This window comes from Zootoca vivipara, chromosome 3 (genome assembly GCF_965207765.1).
Source record: "Zootoca vivipara chromosome 3, rZooViv2.hap1.1, whole genome shotgun sequence".
Taxonomy (NCBI): Eukaryota; Metazoa; Chordata; class Lepidosauria; order Squamata; family Lacertidae; genus Zootoca; species Zootoca vivipara.
In genome coordinates this window covers 112,394,694-112,412,602 of record NC_142586.1, presented here as the reverse complement: position 1 = coordinate 112,412,602, position 17,909 = coordinate 112,394,694, and the positions used below count along the sequence as shown (strand labels likewise).

The 17,909-nt window shown below is 45.1% G+C and overlaps 1 long non-coding RNA gene across 1 annotated transcript; it reads left to right on the top strand.

The window, feature by feature from the left end:
- Nucleotides 1–10,721: 10,721 nt before the first annotated feature.
- On the top strand, nt 10,722–16,708 carry LOC148686418 (uncharacterized). The gene is made up of 2 exons (XR_015949398.1): nt 10,722–11,048; nt 16,516–16,708. It is a non-coding gene; the product is annotated as an uncharacterized LOC148686418 (long non-coding RNA).
- The last annotated feature ends 1,201 nt before the right edge of the window (nt 16,709–17,909 follow it).

The window sequence follows — 17,909 nt, the reverse complement described above, 5'->3', positions numbered from 1 at the left end:
TGGTCATATTATTCCACTCAACCAAATTGATTTTACAACTCATTAAATCCTGAAGATTTCATCAGGTTAATGAACTGTTCAGTATTTCCTTGCTTTGGTACAATGTGTCTTCTTGAGTGGTTGCAGTCCTAGGCCACAATACTCAAAGCAGGAAATAATATATAGACAGAAACTTTTTTAAAAAAATAAGTGCAATAGAACCATATGGGTGCGTATCCTACTTAATGACATGAATTTTACTTTCTGTTCTTTGAATATTATGGCAGATAACAATGGCTCCCAAAGTGAACCATTCACAATGGGATCAGGTGTTAAACAGGGTTGTGTTATTGCCCCAACTCTATTCATTATTTTCATAAGCATGATCCTACACTTTGTCGATGGGAAACTCCCCACTGGAGTAGATCATATATCGAACAGATGGAAAGCTCTTCAATCTGAGCAGGCTGAAAGCAAAAAGTAAGGTTACCGTAATTTCCGTCACAGAGCTTCAGTATGCTGATGACAATGTAGTGTGCGCACGCTCAGAGTATGACCTCCAAACCATCCTAAATATCTTTGCAGAAGCTTACGAAAAGCTTGGCCTATCACTCAACATCCAAAAAAACTAAAGTGCTGCACCAACAAGTACAAAACAACCCCTCTGCAGCACCACAAATCCAACTCAATGGTGTAACATTGGAAAATGTTGATCACTTCTCCTACCTAGGCAGTTAACTTTCCACAAGGGCCAACCTTGATGCCGAAATCCAGCATCGCCTGAGCTCTGCGAGTGCGGCTTTCTCCCGATTGAAGCGCAGAGTGTTTGAGGACTGGGACATTCTCAGGGAAACCAAAATGCTTGTTTACAAAGCTATTGTACTACCAACCTTACTATATGCTTGTGAAACATATAAACTTATAAACGCCATCTCCAACTCCTTGAAAGATTCCATCAATGGTGTCTCTGAAAATTTTACACATCACTTGGGAAGACAGGTGAACTAATATCAGTGTACAGGAAGAAGCAAAGATCACCAGTGTTGAAGCAATGATTCTTCAACATCAACTTCGTTGAACTGGTCATGTTGTGCAGATGCCTGATGATCGTCTTCCAAAGCAACTACTCTATTCTGAACTTAAAAATGGAACGTGTAATGCTGGTGGTCAGCAAAAGAGGTTTAAAGACTGTCTCAAGGCAAATCTTTAAAAATGTAGTATAAACACTGACAACTGGGAAACACTGGCCTGCGAGCGCTCCAGTTGGAGAACAGCCTTTACCAAAGGTGTCATGGGCTTTGAAGACACTCGATCTCAGGACGCAAGGGAGAAACGTGCTAAGAGGAAGGCACGCTTGGCAAATTCACACTGTGATCAACTCCCGCCCGGAAACCAATGTCCCCACTGTGGAAGGACGTGTGGATCCAGAATTGGCCTCCACAGTCACTTATGGGCCCATTGTTAAAACCGTGTTTATGGAAGACAATCTTACTCGGATACAAGTGATCGCCAAAGAAGAAGAAAAAAGATTATGTGTGCTAAACTGAGGAGCTCTATTGGAGCCTCTCCCTCCGGTAACAGAAGAGTTCAGCAACAGTCCTGTCTCTCAACGACTCATATCTGCTCATATGAGCATGCAAACAGCAGAGTAAATGAAAGCTTGGCTGTGGAAGTATGTAGCATCACTGATTTTATTGCTGTACATCAAATCAAGCCAAATTAAAGCAAATCATAGTAAAGAACACAACACAACAGTGCGAGGAGAAGCTCACGCAAACATCCTGTCTGTCCAGAAGACAAAAGAAAGAGCCCCAAAACAGTGTCTAAGCTTCCGTTCTCACACTTCCAGAAGTATGGAATGTAAACAGTGTGGATCACAGTAAAATAAAAAAAATTCCTTCAGTAGCACCTTAAAGACCAACTAAGTTTTTATTTTGGTATGAGCTTTCGTGTGCATGCACACTTCTTCAGATACAGTGAAATGGAAGTTTCCAGGCACTTATGTAGAGAAGGGGTGGGGAGGGGTGGGGATGGGGAGGGGGGATCACTCAGAAGGGTGGTGCAAATGGGTGATTGACTGACTGATAGCTGTTGATGACCGCAAACGACTGCAAATGGTTTTGCATGAAAAAGCAAGGGTTGAGATGGCTGAAGATCGCTTATCATGTATAATGAGATAAGAATCCGATATCTCTGTTCAAACCAGGTCCCTCCATGGTTTTGAGCTTGGTGATAAGTTGCAATTCAGCAACTTCTCTTTCCAGTCTATTTCTGAAATTCTTTTGTAGTAAGACAGCTACTTTGAGATCTTGTATAGAATGTCCTGGGAGATTGAAGTGTTCTCCTACTGGTTTTTCTGTCTTCTGGTTCCTGATGTCAGATTTATGTCCATTTATCCTTTGGTGTAGGGTTTGGCCTGTTTGTCCAATATAGAGAGCTGAAGGGCACTGTTGGCATTTGATGGCATACACAATGTTAGAGGATGAGCAATTAAATAGTCCTGAGATGGTATGTTGGATGTTGTTGGGGCCAGTAATGGTGTTGTCTGGGTGTATGTGGCAGCAAAGTTGGCATCTGGGTTTATTGCAGGCTCTGGTACCAGTGTCCATGTTAAGTCTGGTGGTTGTATTATTGTGGGTGAGGAGTTGTTTAAGATTGGGTGGCTGTCTGTAGGCAATGTAACCTGTAACCAGTGTGGATCACGAGATCCAATAGCAATGGGAGAATGAAAAATACTAACAAGCTCTGGGTTGTTCTTCTTTTTGCACTTTTGCCTGATCTCAGTTCTTAAGAGAGATGATAACTTGTTTTTCTGAACCTGACAAATGTTGGGCCTAACAATATACGGTTGGCAGGGGTGGCTTGCCCATTGACTCTAGTGGCGCGGGGCGCCAGGGCGCCGGGTGGGCAGGGGGGCGCTGTGCGATGGAGCCACACGGAAATCATATACTCTACTACATCAAGGAATTTTATTTCTCCTTCCAGCTCTTTTCCATCAGCTTTTTTTTTTAATCTATAAAATGTATGTATATATTTTTGACAGTTCAGTAATATTTTGTTGATTCCTAGGTACTTGATAATTAACATTTCCATCTTGTCAATCAATACTCACCCTGGATATTTTATCATAAATACAGTGGTCCCTCGACTTACGAATTTAATCCGTTCCGAATGCACATTCGTAGGTCGAAAAAAGCGGTTACCCATAGGAATGCATTGGAAAAGGAAAAATTTGTAAGTCGAGTAAACCACATCTAAAATTTGTAAGTCGAGAAAACCCCATCTAAACCGCAACAGTTTCCCTTTCGGATGCCGGAAAAAACGTGAGCGTCGGCCATTCTTTTTCATTCGTAACGCGAAATTTCGTAAGTCGAATACTTCGTAAGTCAAGGGAGCACTGTATAAAATATGGTCTGTAATGCTCATAGATCAAGGGGTGGGAAACCTGTGGACCTTGAGATGTTGCTGGAATATAACTCCCTTCATGGGCTATGCTGACTGTGGGTGACATCTGGAACTAGGCCCTGTATTTTCCATCCCCAGGGCTTCCTTCAGCTTGAACCCACCAGAACTCAGGTCCAGCACCTCTCAGGTGGGTGACATTGCTGTTATAACTTAAAAGAGAACAAGGGACTACATACGACACATGCAGCGGCGCGATGGCTACTTGTGCCACCACGAACCCCCCCCCCCCGTGGGGTAATTTCTTGTTACCCCTGCAGACATTGAACCAGAGCGTAACGCCCCCCCACGCCCCCCCATTGCGACGCCACTGACTCTCAGCACTTCTGTTGTGAATTTTCAAGAAACAGAGAGTAAAGTTCATGACGCTATTCATGCAGAGTTCTGGATTCCATAACATTTCTTGTTTCTTCATTTGTTTTATTATGCATTTATTATATATTTTGTGATTCCATTTTGTATTTTAATGTTGTGAACCACCCTGTTATCTTCAGATAAAATGTTCGTACATAAATTTAATGAATATATTAACAAAATTATATAGGTGATATTGTCCATGACTACTACTGCTCAGGGAGACACAGTATACCAAATCAAGGAAGTGCTGATCAGTGCATTGGCATGATGAAATATTCAGCATTCCGTGGGCTGTAAATTCCATTTCAGACCCTTTGCTTGGCAACTGAGTGGAATAATTAGGGAGGCTGCAGTCATATACAGGCCCACATGCCCTGGGTACAGAAGTTCACTACTGAGGCAGAATACTTTGATTAATGTTCTGTGTCTTCTGGAAGGCTGAAGGCTGATCTATTAATGGGATTTTGTAACGTACTGACATCTAAGCCCAATGAATGGATGATTCAGATGTACTCCTCGTGATGACATAAACGTAATCAAGGAGACAAAAAAAAAAGTTAATCGCCATATATTCTGTTTTTATTCCTTGGGAAGCCATAATGTTCAAGGAGCAGACAGTAAAGTCCACGACATTTCCCATTATTCAGGGTCCTGGGGTTCAGCAGCATCTATTGTTTTAAAAGTTTCTGCCGATATGTTATTTCCTCTTTCAGGCATTGTGGTCCATGCCTACTACCCCACAGGGAGACACAGTGTATCAAAGCAAGGAAATAATGATTTGACTAAATATAATGTAGTTTCTTCTTGTTATGAAATCTCCCTCAGTTGCATTCAACCATATTGTGGATGCTCTCAGAGCACCAAAACAACATCTTTCCTACAGTCTCCTATGCAAACTGAACACTTTTGCATTCAAAGCATTTGGTCCTGTGTATCACAACAGTTGTCTCAGATAGTAGTAGTAGTAGTAATAATAATAATTTTATCATGTATACCTTCCTCATCTGGCTCTATTTCTCCAGCCACTCTGTGTGGCCGCCAGAATAGCAATAGTGCTCTTAGTGTTCCACTCAGCTGTCAACCAAAGGGTTATAAAATCAAATTTACTGTGCACCAAATCCAGAAAACTTCCCTAAGTTAATGCACACTGTTCAGTATTTCCTTGCTTTGGTACTCCATGTTTCCTTGAGGAGCAACAACCATGGGCCACAATGCTGAAAGCAGGAAACAGCAACTGTTAAAACAATAGATGCCACTGAATCCTTGAACTCTGAAAATATTTCATGGTTAATGTCATGAACTTCACTTTATGTTTTTCTTTTGTATCCTTGATTAATCATTCCTGTCATCACGTGCATCACATCCGGATTACCCATGAACAGAGCTTACGTGTCAGTATACCACAAAACCCTACAAATAGGTGGCTAGTAAGTGGTCCAGGAGGCACAGAACGATCACCAGAGTATTCTTCCTCAGTAGTCTGCTCTTGCTGCTCAACTTCAGATCTGAGTAAAGCTTCAGCAATGCGTTTGCGCTGGCTTTTCGTGGTTGCCCTTCTGTTTTCTGAGATGTTTCTGTTTTCTGCCGGTAAGACATGCATTGAAATTAAAAAAAACATTGAGACATCAATGACAGATGAAAAATATGGGATTTGAAGTCATCTAGGACTAGCATGGCCATGGAAGAGCTAAGGAATAGATAATGTGTTTGTAGGAGGGAGGGAGAAGAAGGAGGCTATCCTAAATCCTGCCCTAGGTTAGGAATAGTTAATGTGTTTGTGTGGCCCCCCTTATTAAAATAATTCACACAGACACAGAATTTTAGTTTAAGGTTATTGGATAAAATTTTGGCCACAACTTTATTGAATTACTAGTATCATGAAGCCCGTTAAATTAGCGGGTGCTAGAACAGTGAGCTATAATTGGTGATGGACTATGTGTATTGTCATCATGTCTTGTTTGAGAACTTCCCTGGTACCATCATGGTCATTAACAGAAACACATAATTTTCCTGGAGGGACTCCTGATTTATTTTTACCAGGAATGTGTAGATAAACCCTTCTCCCAATGAGTCCCAATTCCCTCCTCGTCCCGCGCGCTGCCAGCCAGCCCCACCCGCCCGCGCGTACTCCCTTCCTCTCAGACCAACAGTCTCTCCTGGTCCCCTCAGGGCCCGACCTACCTCCGGGCTGATGTAGGAGACGAAGGAGGGCTTGGCCAGCCTGGCCCCCGCGCCACCCCCTGTACCCAGCATGTCTGGCCCCCGTGAACTGGCATCGGCGGCACTGCCAGGGCTGTGGCCGGTGCTGGCAGGCGGGGGCGGCAACTGCGTCGGCGTTGGCAGCTCCTCTCAGGAGGACTCCGTTCACGTAGTCAATCCCTCCCATCACAGTGAGCGGCAAGAGCCTACAGTCCCGGCGGCGCACGTGAGCCTCCAAGTCCCAACGGCTGTCCGTGGGGCACATGCGCAGTATTGCAATCCCATGCACACAGGGACTGGACGCAGAGACACTTGGATATTATTATAGAGGATTGAATTACAGGAGTGGTATTGGCTTAGGCATTGGCGAAGGCTATAGCCGACTCCTGCCCCCTTTGCAGGTAGTCAAGTAAGGTAAACCACTCAAGAGGGAGCCACATCGGGGGATCCCGCCTGCAGCTCACCTCGGTGTTCCCAGAGGCCTGGCGTGGCCCTAGCCCCTGAAGCGGACTTCGAACAGGATCCAGGCCCTGGATTCCTATAACAGAATACCCCATATCAAGTGGAGGGGCAGGCGATGGCTGACCTCCCCTCCCCCCAAAAATGAATGTGCCAATGCCTAACCGCCAAACCTTAAAAAGTTGTGATGATGGCTAAGAGGTAGGTGAAAAACCAAGTGGCCAGTGCCAATTTGCCAAATGGGAAAAAATCCCTACCCGGCCCCTGCTCCAAGACAGGCGGCCAACCGAAGTCCAAAGCAAGGCCAAAGCTCACACATATAAAGACAGGGAGGGGGGGAGGGTGTCCGGCAGTGCGAAACAGATGCTCATCACACGTCGCGTGGCCTCTTTTAAACTCCCCTCAATCATCCAGCTCAAAATTGATTGGCCAAATAGGCCTGGGATGATTGTGGTGCCACCCTGGCACGGAGGCTTCTACTCCGCCCATGGGGGTGGAACTGGCTCGCGGTCCTGCCCACAACCAGGACCATTGTAAAGATGATCCCGGAGAAGAAGGAGGCTATCCTAAATCCAGCCCTATGTCTCTTTTTCGTCTCAGGTGGTGAAACAGTATGGGCCACCCCTGTACATAGACGTATATTATAAATATATGTACGTTGGTTTAAATCTTATCATGAATATTTAGGAATACTATTATGCAATGGTTATATAGAACCTGGAACACTGAAGCTTAAAAATCCAGGATTTCAGAAATCCAGAATTCAATGCCTAGAGTTTTTTGTTTAAAATAAATGTGGAAAAATAAGGAAAATGCTTTAGTCAACTAAGAATAGGCGACACCCTCTGACTATACATAAGGGTCTGGTGACTTCTGTTTCAGTGTATCTGAAGAAGTGTGCATGCACACGAAAGCTCACACCTATGACAAACTTAGTTGGTCTCTAAGGTGCTGATGGAAGGAATTTTTTATTTATTTATTTTTTAAAATAAATGTGAAAAATAAGGAAAATGCTTTAGTCAACTAAGAATAGGCGACACCCTCTGACTATACATAAGGGTCTGGTGACTTCTGTTTCAGTGTATCTGAAGAAGTGTGCATGCACACGAAAGCTCACACCTATGACGAACTTAGTTGGTCTCTAAGGTGCTGATGGAAGGAATTATTTATTTATTTTTTAAAATAAATGTGAAAAATAAGGAAAATGCTTTAGTCAACTAAGAATAGGCGACACCGGTGCACCAGGCAGCAGGGTCCAATTTGGTGACAGCCCACTTTAAAATAAATGTGGAAAATAAGGAAACCAATTACAGCAATAAATCTCTCTATGTTATCTCACTCTGTTCATCTTCTCTCTTTCAGTCACCCCTCCTCTCTTTGTTTGATCAGCCTGCCTGGCAGGTCAGAATCTCATTCTCCTTACCGGTATTTATCTGTCTAAATTTCTTTCCATTTCCCTCTCTTACAGGAGCTAACGGAGAATATTGTAAACATGCAGGATATGAGTGTGTAATTCCCAGCTCTGCTAAAATATGCGCCCCACGAAGCGAAGACTATAGTGACTGTGGTGGCAACAAAGAAATGTGCTGTGAGAAATAATGATGTGTAGCTCCTGGCCAGTGCATGTTTCTTAACCTTGACTACCTGGAAAAAAAGATGGATCTTCAGTCAGGGAAGCCAAGAAAACTTATTTCTTCTCAACGCAGATAAAGCAGTGTATTCCACTCATTAAAAACATGAAAGAAATGCAGGTGTGAATGTCATTTTTATAATATGTGCTGCAAGATATGATTCCATCCCAATTGCATTATAGAATATTCCTGATGTTTCCTCCTCAGGTTTGAACTTTCTCAAAATCCAAGTGACAATTGTTGTGGTCAAGAATCTTCCAACTGCATTTTGGATTAGCTGTCTTTGCAAAATAGTTTTCAAAGGCAACTCTGAGCAACACACTACTTGAGTTCAATTTGGAGACTCTGGAAGTGTGAATGATCATGGCCAGTGTTTCTATCCAGACAGGATAATGGCTGAAAGATTGTCCCCAGGCACCTGATGTCACTTATATCCCCAGTGACACAGCTGGATCCAAGAGTACCCTTGAGCTGGTCGGAGAGGGTTCAGCCATATCCAGAGATGAACTCTGTGACCTTGGCTAGATGAGTACTGAGACAGGTGCAGAAAAGGATCAAAGACTTCTGAGCACCAGAATGCCCCAGTATAGATTATAATGCCTCAGTAATGCCCCAGTATAGTATAGACTTCTTGGAATTTGCTACCAAGAAGTGTGGTGGGGTCTCCTTCTTTGGAGGTCTTTAAGCAGAGGCTTGACAGCCATCTGTCAGGAATGCTTTGATGGTGTTTCCTGCTTGGCAATGGGTTGGACTGGATGGCCCTTGTGGTCTCTTCCAACTCTACAATTCTATGATTCTATGATTACATTATACAACATGACTGTGACAGTGATCAAGTGTGCTGCAAGAAAAAATGATGTTCAGCTCCAGGCCATTGCATTTTCTTAAGCTTGACTACCTGAAAAAAGAGATGGATCTTCAGTCGGGGAAGCCAATATGAGAAATGATCAACGTTGCCTCTTCATGGCTTGTAAGAAATAAGATGTTTTATTCACTTTTATTCAGCACATGTAATAGGCTGCACCCATAGCCATTTATTTTCCCCCTCAGGCTTATAGTTATTCACTTTACCTATAGCTTAAATAAAATATATTTTTAAGTAAAATGCTTCTACCTTAGCAGTAGAAATCATAAAATGTCTATTTTGTTCTTCTCACACAAAAAAGCAAGTTCTGAAAAGCATGAAGCTAGCAGCTAAGTTAATCATTAACCACAAAAGCAGATCAGAAGAAGGTACAGCGCAGGTGCAAAAATACCCAAGATCACGGGATGCAGTGTGTGGTCGGCATAAATATGAAAGTTCCATGTGTCAAGGTTGGGGGTTTCACACCTGTTGCTAAACTAATAAGGTATGAAAGTTGCACATATGATGTTGCAATGTTGTGGTTAACACCTGTTGCTAAACTAACAAACATAAAGATGAAAGTTGGCGATGGAACATTTTGTGGTGAAAAGGCAGTCCGCTGATGCGTCGTGGAAATTATTATAGAGGAAACTGGGGTGCTGTTACCAGCTGGGGGCTTTCCACACCTTCTCTGTAAGGGGGGGGGAGAGAGGAATTTTAGACTTGAAAAGCTATGAAAGATGTTTTGATCTGTGTGCTTGCTGGCATTTCATGCTGCAACCACCCATTTGCAAATGTACCGTATTAATAAAATCTTCCTATTTTACCAAGATTGTCCAAGATCATTTTTATTAAGGGTCTCAGGACACCAAAGGTCTTGAGGGACCATTTTTATCATATCTAAAAGCCAAGAAAGCTTATTTCTGCTCACCACAGATAAAGCAGTGTATCCCACTCATTAAAACAAGTTAAAAATGCAGGTGTGAAACTCATCTTTAAAATATGTGTTGCAAGATATGGTTCCATCCCAATTACATTATAGAATGTTCCTGATGTTTCCTGTCCAGGTTTGAGGTTTCTCAAAATCCAAGTGACAATTGTTGTAGTCAAGAGGCTCCCAACTGCATTTAGTCAAGCCCTGCCTTTGTCCAGTTTGGGGCACCACAGTTTAAGAAGGATATTGACACAATGGGACATGTAGAGAGGGCAACAACCAAGGTGGTCAAGGGTCTGGAAACCAAGCCTTATGGGGGAGTTGACTATGTTTAGTGTGAAGGACAGAAGACTGAGAGGTGATATGTAGCCATCTTCAAATATCTGAACTGCTGTCACATGCGAAATGGAGCAGACTTGTTTTCCTCTGCTCCAGAGGGTAGGATCTGAACCAATGAATTCAAATTTACAAGGAATGAGATTCCAGCTATACATTAGGAAGACATTTCTGACAGAACTGTTCAAGAGTGGAACAGACTTCCTCATTTCTCAGGAATTCTAACTGTGAATCCTGTATTGCAGGATGATGGATGAGATAACCCTTGCGTCCCTTCCAGCTCTACAGTCCTACGATTCTTTGACTATATTTTTCCACTCAGTTGTTAACCAGCTTTCCAATCTGCTGAACCGTCAGTCATTCAGCAACTCAATGTACTGTTCAGTATGTCCTTGCTTTGGTACGCCTTGTCTTCTTGAGGGATAGCAGTTGTGGACCTCAACACCTAAAGCAGGAAATAAAATATAGACAGAGAGTTTTAAAAACAATTATTTTGTTCCTGAACTCAGAAAAAATATCAGGGGTAATGTCAGGAAGTTTATGTTCCTTGAAGATTATATCTTCCTGATTAACAACAAGCAACGTATAAGATAATAACCTTTTTTTTCTACTTCTGTCATCACATGCATTGCATAAAGATCATTACGTGTCTGTATGTCAAGAACCCTATAAATAGGTAGGCAATCAACCTTCAAGAAGACATAGAAGTATCATCAGAGCATTCTCCCTCAGTTGACTTCTCATGCCGTTCAAGTTGAGATCCATCTGAGTCAAGCTTCAACAATGTATTTGCAGTGCCTTTTCGTGGTTGCCCTTCTGTTTTCTGAGATGCTTCTGTTTTCTGCAGGTAAGATATGCATTGAAATTAAAAACATTTGAACATAAATAACAGAAGAATAAAATGGGGTTGGAAGTCATCTGTTACCAGCCTGGCCAGCTTGTGTTCTATGAGAGTGTAGTGGTTAAGAGCAGTGGACTCGTAATCTGGTGAACCGGGTTCGCTTCCCCGCTCCTCCACATGCAGCTGCTGGGTGACCTTGGGCTAGTCACACTTCTCAGAAATCTCTCAGCCTCACTCACCTCACAGAGTGTTTGTTGTGGGGGAGGAGGGGAAAGGAGATTGTTAGCTGCTTTGAGACTCCTTAGGGTAGTGGAATATCAAATCCAAACACTTCTTCTCTTCTCCTTCTATCGCTTTGACCCCCTGTTGGCTGTAAAAATATTAATTGAAAAGTTATTGAGTTGGAACCAAACCCATGTGTACTGCCCAGCTGTACTACAGGAGGGTAGAGGTGGAATAAGAGTTTGGATTTGGATTTGATATCCTGCTTTATCACTACCCGAAGGAGTCTCAAAGTGGCTAACATTCTCCTTTCGCTTCCTCCCCCACAACAGACACCCTGTGAGGTGGGTGGGGCTGAGAGACTTCAGAGAAGTGTGACTAGCTCAAGGTCACCCAGCAGCTGCATGTGGAGGAGCGGACACGTGAACCCGGTTCCCCAGATTAGGAGTCTACCACTCTTAACCACTACACCACACTGGCTCCATCCTTCTGCAATAGTCTCTGATTATGAATATGGTTTGTATGTTTTTATTTGTAGACAGAAATGCCCAAGTACTCAGGATCTGAAAATATAGATTTTTAGTAACACAAGCCAGAACAGAGATTAAGGACATAGAGGGACTGGTGTCACCTATGGGCTAAAAGAGTGTATTTCCTTGGAATTGGGAAAGTACTTACATGGTGATGGAATTCCACAGTGGGGGTTTCAGCAACATCAACTAACTATTAATGCAAATTTGCAAGCTATCTTGTTAAGCGAAAGCAACTCAGCAGATATGTTAAGCAGAAATAACTAATATCATATCTTGATACACCACAGTTTTCCTCTATGGTGGAATCTAGACACATATTTAAAAAACACTGTGAAAATATATGTAATTTGTCATAGCTCACCATTACCACCTAGCGTCACATTTGTATAATGCGCTTTACAACACACTTAAAATGTTTTCTTTGCAGCTGTATAGCTGAGTCCTCTATCTATCTATCTATCTATCTATCTATCTATCTATCTATCATCTATCATCTATCATCTATCATCTATCATCTATCTCTATCTATCTATCTATCTATATCTATCTATATCTATCTATCTATCTATCTATCTACCGTGTTTCTCCTAAAATAAAACACGTTTTATATTTATTTTTCCTCCAAAAAAACACACCACGGCTTATTTTCAGGGGATGTCTTATTTTTTTTTATTAAGTATGGTACAACAACTGGGCTGGTATCCTTACAGAGCTTTCACAGTCAGAGTTTTGCAACTGCGGCTTTTGCTGAGTCCTTCAGCATGGCAGAGCCTATCAGGTGCGAGTTATATGGGCTGGGGAGGAGGCTTACCAGCTGACCTCCCCACCCCGACCCTGGGATCATGAGTTTGTGCAGACTGCCCTTTCACCACAAAGCGGCCAAACCTCTAGGGTTAAAGGGCAGAGCTTTCGGGCTGCTGAACCAGCCTCCCGAGCTGGCTTGAGAGTGCGCGTTGCATGCACCTCAAATAGAGCCTGCCTGATGCTCAGTCAACAACCGGTGGAGGGGCGCCTTAAATAGCTGCTAAACTGCTGTGAGTCTGGAGCTCTGAATCGGAGCTGCCAGAGATCTCTCATTGGCAGCGTACCAGGAGGTCCCGGCTTTGGTTATTACGAGTGCATAATTATTTACATGTAAATGAAAAAGCAAACAATCCCCAGCCTTCGGACTTCGGTTGGCATTTCTCTTTTGCTTTAAATGCAGTAGCTGGGAGCGTGATAGCTGAGAGTGAGTTGGGAGCCAGGAAATTGTCACTTCAGAGCTCTCTGAAGTCGGGGCTTGGCGTGGCGTGCGGCGCTGCCCTTGCCAGCTCCCACTGGGTCGGGGCGCTGCGACTTTCGCCGGGTCCCGCTAGGTCGGGGCTTGGCACAGCGCGTGCCGCTGCCCTTGCCGGCTCCCGCTGGGTTGGGGCTCGGCGCGGCGCGCACCGCGACTCTCGCCAGGTCCCGCTAGGTCGGGGCTCGGCACAGCGCGTGCTGCAGCTTTTGTCGGCTCCCGCTCGGTCTGAGCTCCATGTGGCGGTTCCGGCAAGGACAGGCATCTTCCTTTTACTCTTCGTTACAGAAGCACCATCCAGACCTGCTCCCACCACTGCCCCGGTACGGCTTATTTTTGGGGTATGTCTTATATTTTGTTGCTTCAAGAAAATCGTGCCATGGCTTATTTTATAGGCACGTCTATCTATCTATCACCTACCACCTGACACCTGCTGTTTGCCATCTGCCATGCATATAACCTATCATTTGTCCCCTAGCAATAATCTATTGTCATCTATCTTTAGGATGAGCAAAACTTTTCCCCGCCACAATACTCTCCAAGCTATTTGTGGATGGCAAAACAAGAGGGATCATTTTGCCAAATATTCAGTGCAGTGGGGAGAGTAAAATTCTCCTATAGTTTCCCCATCAGCCTCATCCAACATGGCCAGTCTGGGATCATAGGCGATATTGTCCAACAACATCTAGAGGATGGCAGGTTGTGGAAGTCTGCATGAAAGACTAACATGTGTTTTGCTGGAAGCGTCAGCCAACAAGAGTGGTGGGGATCACTTGATGGTGGACACAATAGGCATAGACAGGCAAAAAGCTATTGAGGAAGAAGTTGAATATATACATAGTTAAGATGGTGATATGTAAGAATCATGGAACACATCTATTTCTCACACATTGTTGGGCAATCTCAACAAATGAGAATGGTTATTAACCCCATCTCTTTCTTATACCCCACACATCTAGCTAGGCCTCCCCAGCCACTCTGGGTGGCTTCCAACAGAACATTAAAAACACAATAAAGCCTCAAACATTTAAAATTTCCCTAAACAGGGCTACCTTCGAATGTCTTCTAAAGTAAGATAGTTGTTTATTTCCCTGACATCTGGTGGGAGGGAGTTCCACAGGGCGGGCGCCACTACCGAGAAAGCCCTCTTGCCTAGTTCCGTGTAACCTCACTTCTCGCAGCGAGGTAACCGCCAGAAGGTCCTCAGAGCTGGACCTCAGTGTCCAGGCAGAACTAGAGCATGCACCATTCTGGCGAGACAGTCTGCAGGCAGGTAGGGTTTCAGCCTGCCAGATGGAGCTGGTAGACAGCTGCCCTGGACACAGAATTGACCTGCACTTCCATGGACAGCTGTGAGTCCAAAATGACTTCCAGGCCATGCACCTGGTCCTTCAGGGGGACAGTTACCCCATTCAGGACCAGGGAGTCCTCCACACCTGCCTGTCCACTGTCCACTGTCCCCTCAAACAGTATTTCTGTCTTGTTAGGATTCAGCCTCAATTTGTTAGCTGCCATCCATCCATATTAGTAAAATGCATTACCAATAGTGTTTCTGTTTTTGTAGAAGATATGGCTGAAGTAGGACGACTGATTTATATTTGTTTTGTCCTCCACTCATGGAATCCAACATCAATAGAATGATTCTTTTATGGAAGAGAATCTCCAAATGAAGCTTTAATTATGACATCGGGAGGAGCCGGGGGCAGAGCTGAATGCGGCAGCAGCACAGCTTCAATGGCTGGTAGTTCCTCCTCTCTGGCAGTCAGCCTCCTCCTCTTCCTCTTCCTCTTCCTCTTCCTCCTCTTCCTCTTCCTCCTCCTCCTGCCGCCATCAGCCAGAGGCTGCTTCCTCCTTCCTTCTCTTCCGTGGCAGCAGCAAAGGGAGAAAGAGCCAGCCACTGAAGCCATGTTATGCTTGGTTCCATGCTTGGCTTCCTCTGCCTGATTTTTTGGGACATAGTGGGGGGCCAGGCACCCCCAAAATTATTGGGAAGCCAAAATGGCTGGAACCCTAGCAGTTGGTGCTCCTCAGGGCCGGCTCTAAGGGAAGGCTGGGTGGCGCGAGGCGACAGGGCACCGGGCTCCCCTCCAGCTGCTCAATATCTCCATCTTCACCAGACTGAGTTCCAATTTAAACCCTTATCCAGCCGTGCTCCATGCTGCGCCCACCCACCAGCCACGTCAAGAAACGGGGCGGGGCAGGGGCGCCGGAGCGATCTCCGCACCACAGCGCCAGGGCGCCCGACATGCTTAAGACGGCCTTGGTGCTCCTGCTACATATTTTCCTAATAGCAAGACAAAATGTGATGGAAAGTCCAGTTTAATGTAATTACAATGGCTGTGAATGAATGTTGTAAAGTGTACACAAAAAGTATCAGGTATAATAACAATCATTAAACAACAAACCAACAACACAAGAACTGGCTATGAATATAAAGGGCAATTTTACTAGAACAAGTACAGTATATATAGTCATAAACCTCCTGGACAATGAGCAAACTAAAGCGCAATGTGCATAACCAAGCCTGGAGATACTCATAAACATATAATGAACCAATGTCTCTTGCTGCTTGGAACAAACAAAATGTTCTTCAAATAGTCTTTCACTGGAAGCACAAGCCATAAACGTAGGAGCAGCAGCAAGAAAGTGTTCTTCAAGTAGTTGTTAGCTGTAAGCACAAAGCCAAATGGTACAATTGAAGCCAAATTGATGAGACCTGTTCTCCAGATATTATCCAGGTTTCACAGCAAGTTTCATCAGTCAGTAATGCTAATCACCCAACACGGTTCACTCAAGACAAAGGGTCACCAAAAATACTCACAGGCACATTTGCTTTCTTGCTACCGCTCCTACATTTATGGCTGTATGGAATCCTATACAGGGCCATCTAACCCATAAGCGCTAGGGGTGCGGGGATGAGAGTCCAGGGCTCGAGAGTTGAGTCCGGAGAAGAGCCCGCCCGTCGGTTGGAGCACCGCAGCAGGCTCTTCTGCTGCAGGTGGCTCTGTGCTGCGAGTTCAGGGGAGAGCGAGCCAGCAAGGCGCTGAGGCGGCTGGCTGGCTCTGCCCTCCTGCATGCCTGGGATTGGCATAGGGTCGTGGAGAGGCCCACCCAGCACACGTTGCCTACACCACAAGACACCCGCCTTCGCTCAGTTGCTGACACTTCAGACCAGTTTGTTGTGCTGAGCTCCTCTGCTGCTTGCATTGGTTGCCCACTCCCCAGGCACCCGACAACTCTGGGAAACTTTCCTTAAAAAAGGTCAACAACTTTGGGGTTCCCCCCTAAAAAGGTCAACAACTCTGGGCAACGTTGGGGTGTGTGTGCCAGGTGGATCTTTGAACCCTGGTGCCACATATGCTCAATATAGCCCTGGTCCTATACCTTTGGTAGAACAGTTTGTAGTGATTTTCTCTTGTGTTAATGTGTTTCCTTTGTGTAGGAGAAACTGAGAATGAAAAGTTGAGAGGCATACAAGCATGTGAAGCTAAAGGAGGGAGCTGCGCTGACACCCGCTGTCCTCAGGGATCCATGGAAATAAAAGTCTGCTATTACCTGTCACCTTGTTGCATACGTTCCAAATAGCAAGGCACAATGGAATGGAAATAAAAACACCCAGTTTAATGTCTTCATAATTTTGCTGGCTGCATATGAATGTTCTGTTTTGCACAGAATCTCCAAGGTTCGAGTCCATGGACTCCCCCAATCCTGAACCTGGTACCTTTTGAATGCAGACTATGTGTCCTGCCCTTGAGGAGACACAGAAACTTCAATTGGTCCAAAATGCATTGATCAGATTACTGCCTGGGGTTCATCCAGATCTCATAAAAACCTTGTTTTAAAACAGCTTCGCTATTTGACGGTTCATTTCTGGGTCCAATTCAAGGTGCTCACATTACTGTTTAAAGCCCTGGATGTCTCAGGCCCCATATACATAAAAGACTGCCAGCTTCCCTACAGACCCTCGCAGGACAGAGGGAGTTTTACCACTGTCATGAGAATCTCAAAGGGCAATCTCAGTAGCAGCCACTAAGCTGTGAAATTCCCTTCTCATGCAGATGTGTCTAGGACCTTCATGATAGAGCTCTCATGGGGTGGCCAAGTTGGGATGATGCAGATGGAGGACCTGAGAGAGGGCTCCAGTAGCATGTAGCAACCTCCACTGTGAGTGGAGGAATCTGCCAGCGAAGATCCTAGGAGGGCACTTCCTCAACTTGTTCTCTCGCCTTATCCATCCCTGCTATGGCAGCTGCAAGATCCATCCCTCTCTCTGCCTCTGCCTTGCTCTCTAGGCTTGGAAGAGCTGTTCTTTGACACACCTGCTGTGGCATCATTGGAAACGGGGAGTAGCTCTGTCAGCCTAGAAGAGAAGTTCCACTGGTTCAAACCACCTTGCAAGAGTCAGAGACTTCTTCCCCCATTACCTAGGTCTAAGACAGGGGTCCCCAGACTTACCGGGCTTCGGGCCGGAGAGCAGGGGAGTGCGTGCGCAGCGGGCCGGAGGGCGGGGGAGTGCGCGTCCGTGCGCATGCGCACACGCACACGGTCGGAAAAAATCGCCGAAAATCGCTTGTGCGCATGCGTATGGGCCTCCCCCGACCCGGAAGTGCATCGGAAATGACCTCTTCTGGGTCGGGAGAGGCCCATACGCATGCGCACAAAGGATTTTCGGCGGTTTTTTGCCGATTTTGAAGATCGCCGCGCCGCGCGCCGTAAGAGCGGGCGGCGGGGGTCGTCGCGGACCGGATTGGGAGGCTAATTGGACCGCATCCGGCCCGGGGGCCGTAGTCTGGGGACCCCTGGTCTAAGATGAGTCAAAAGAGAAGGGAGCAGAGG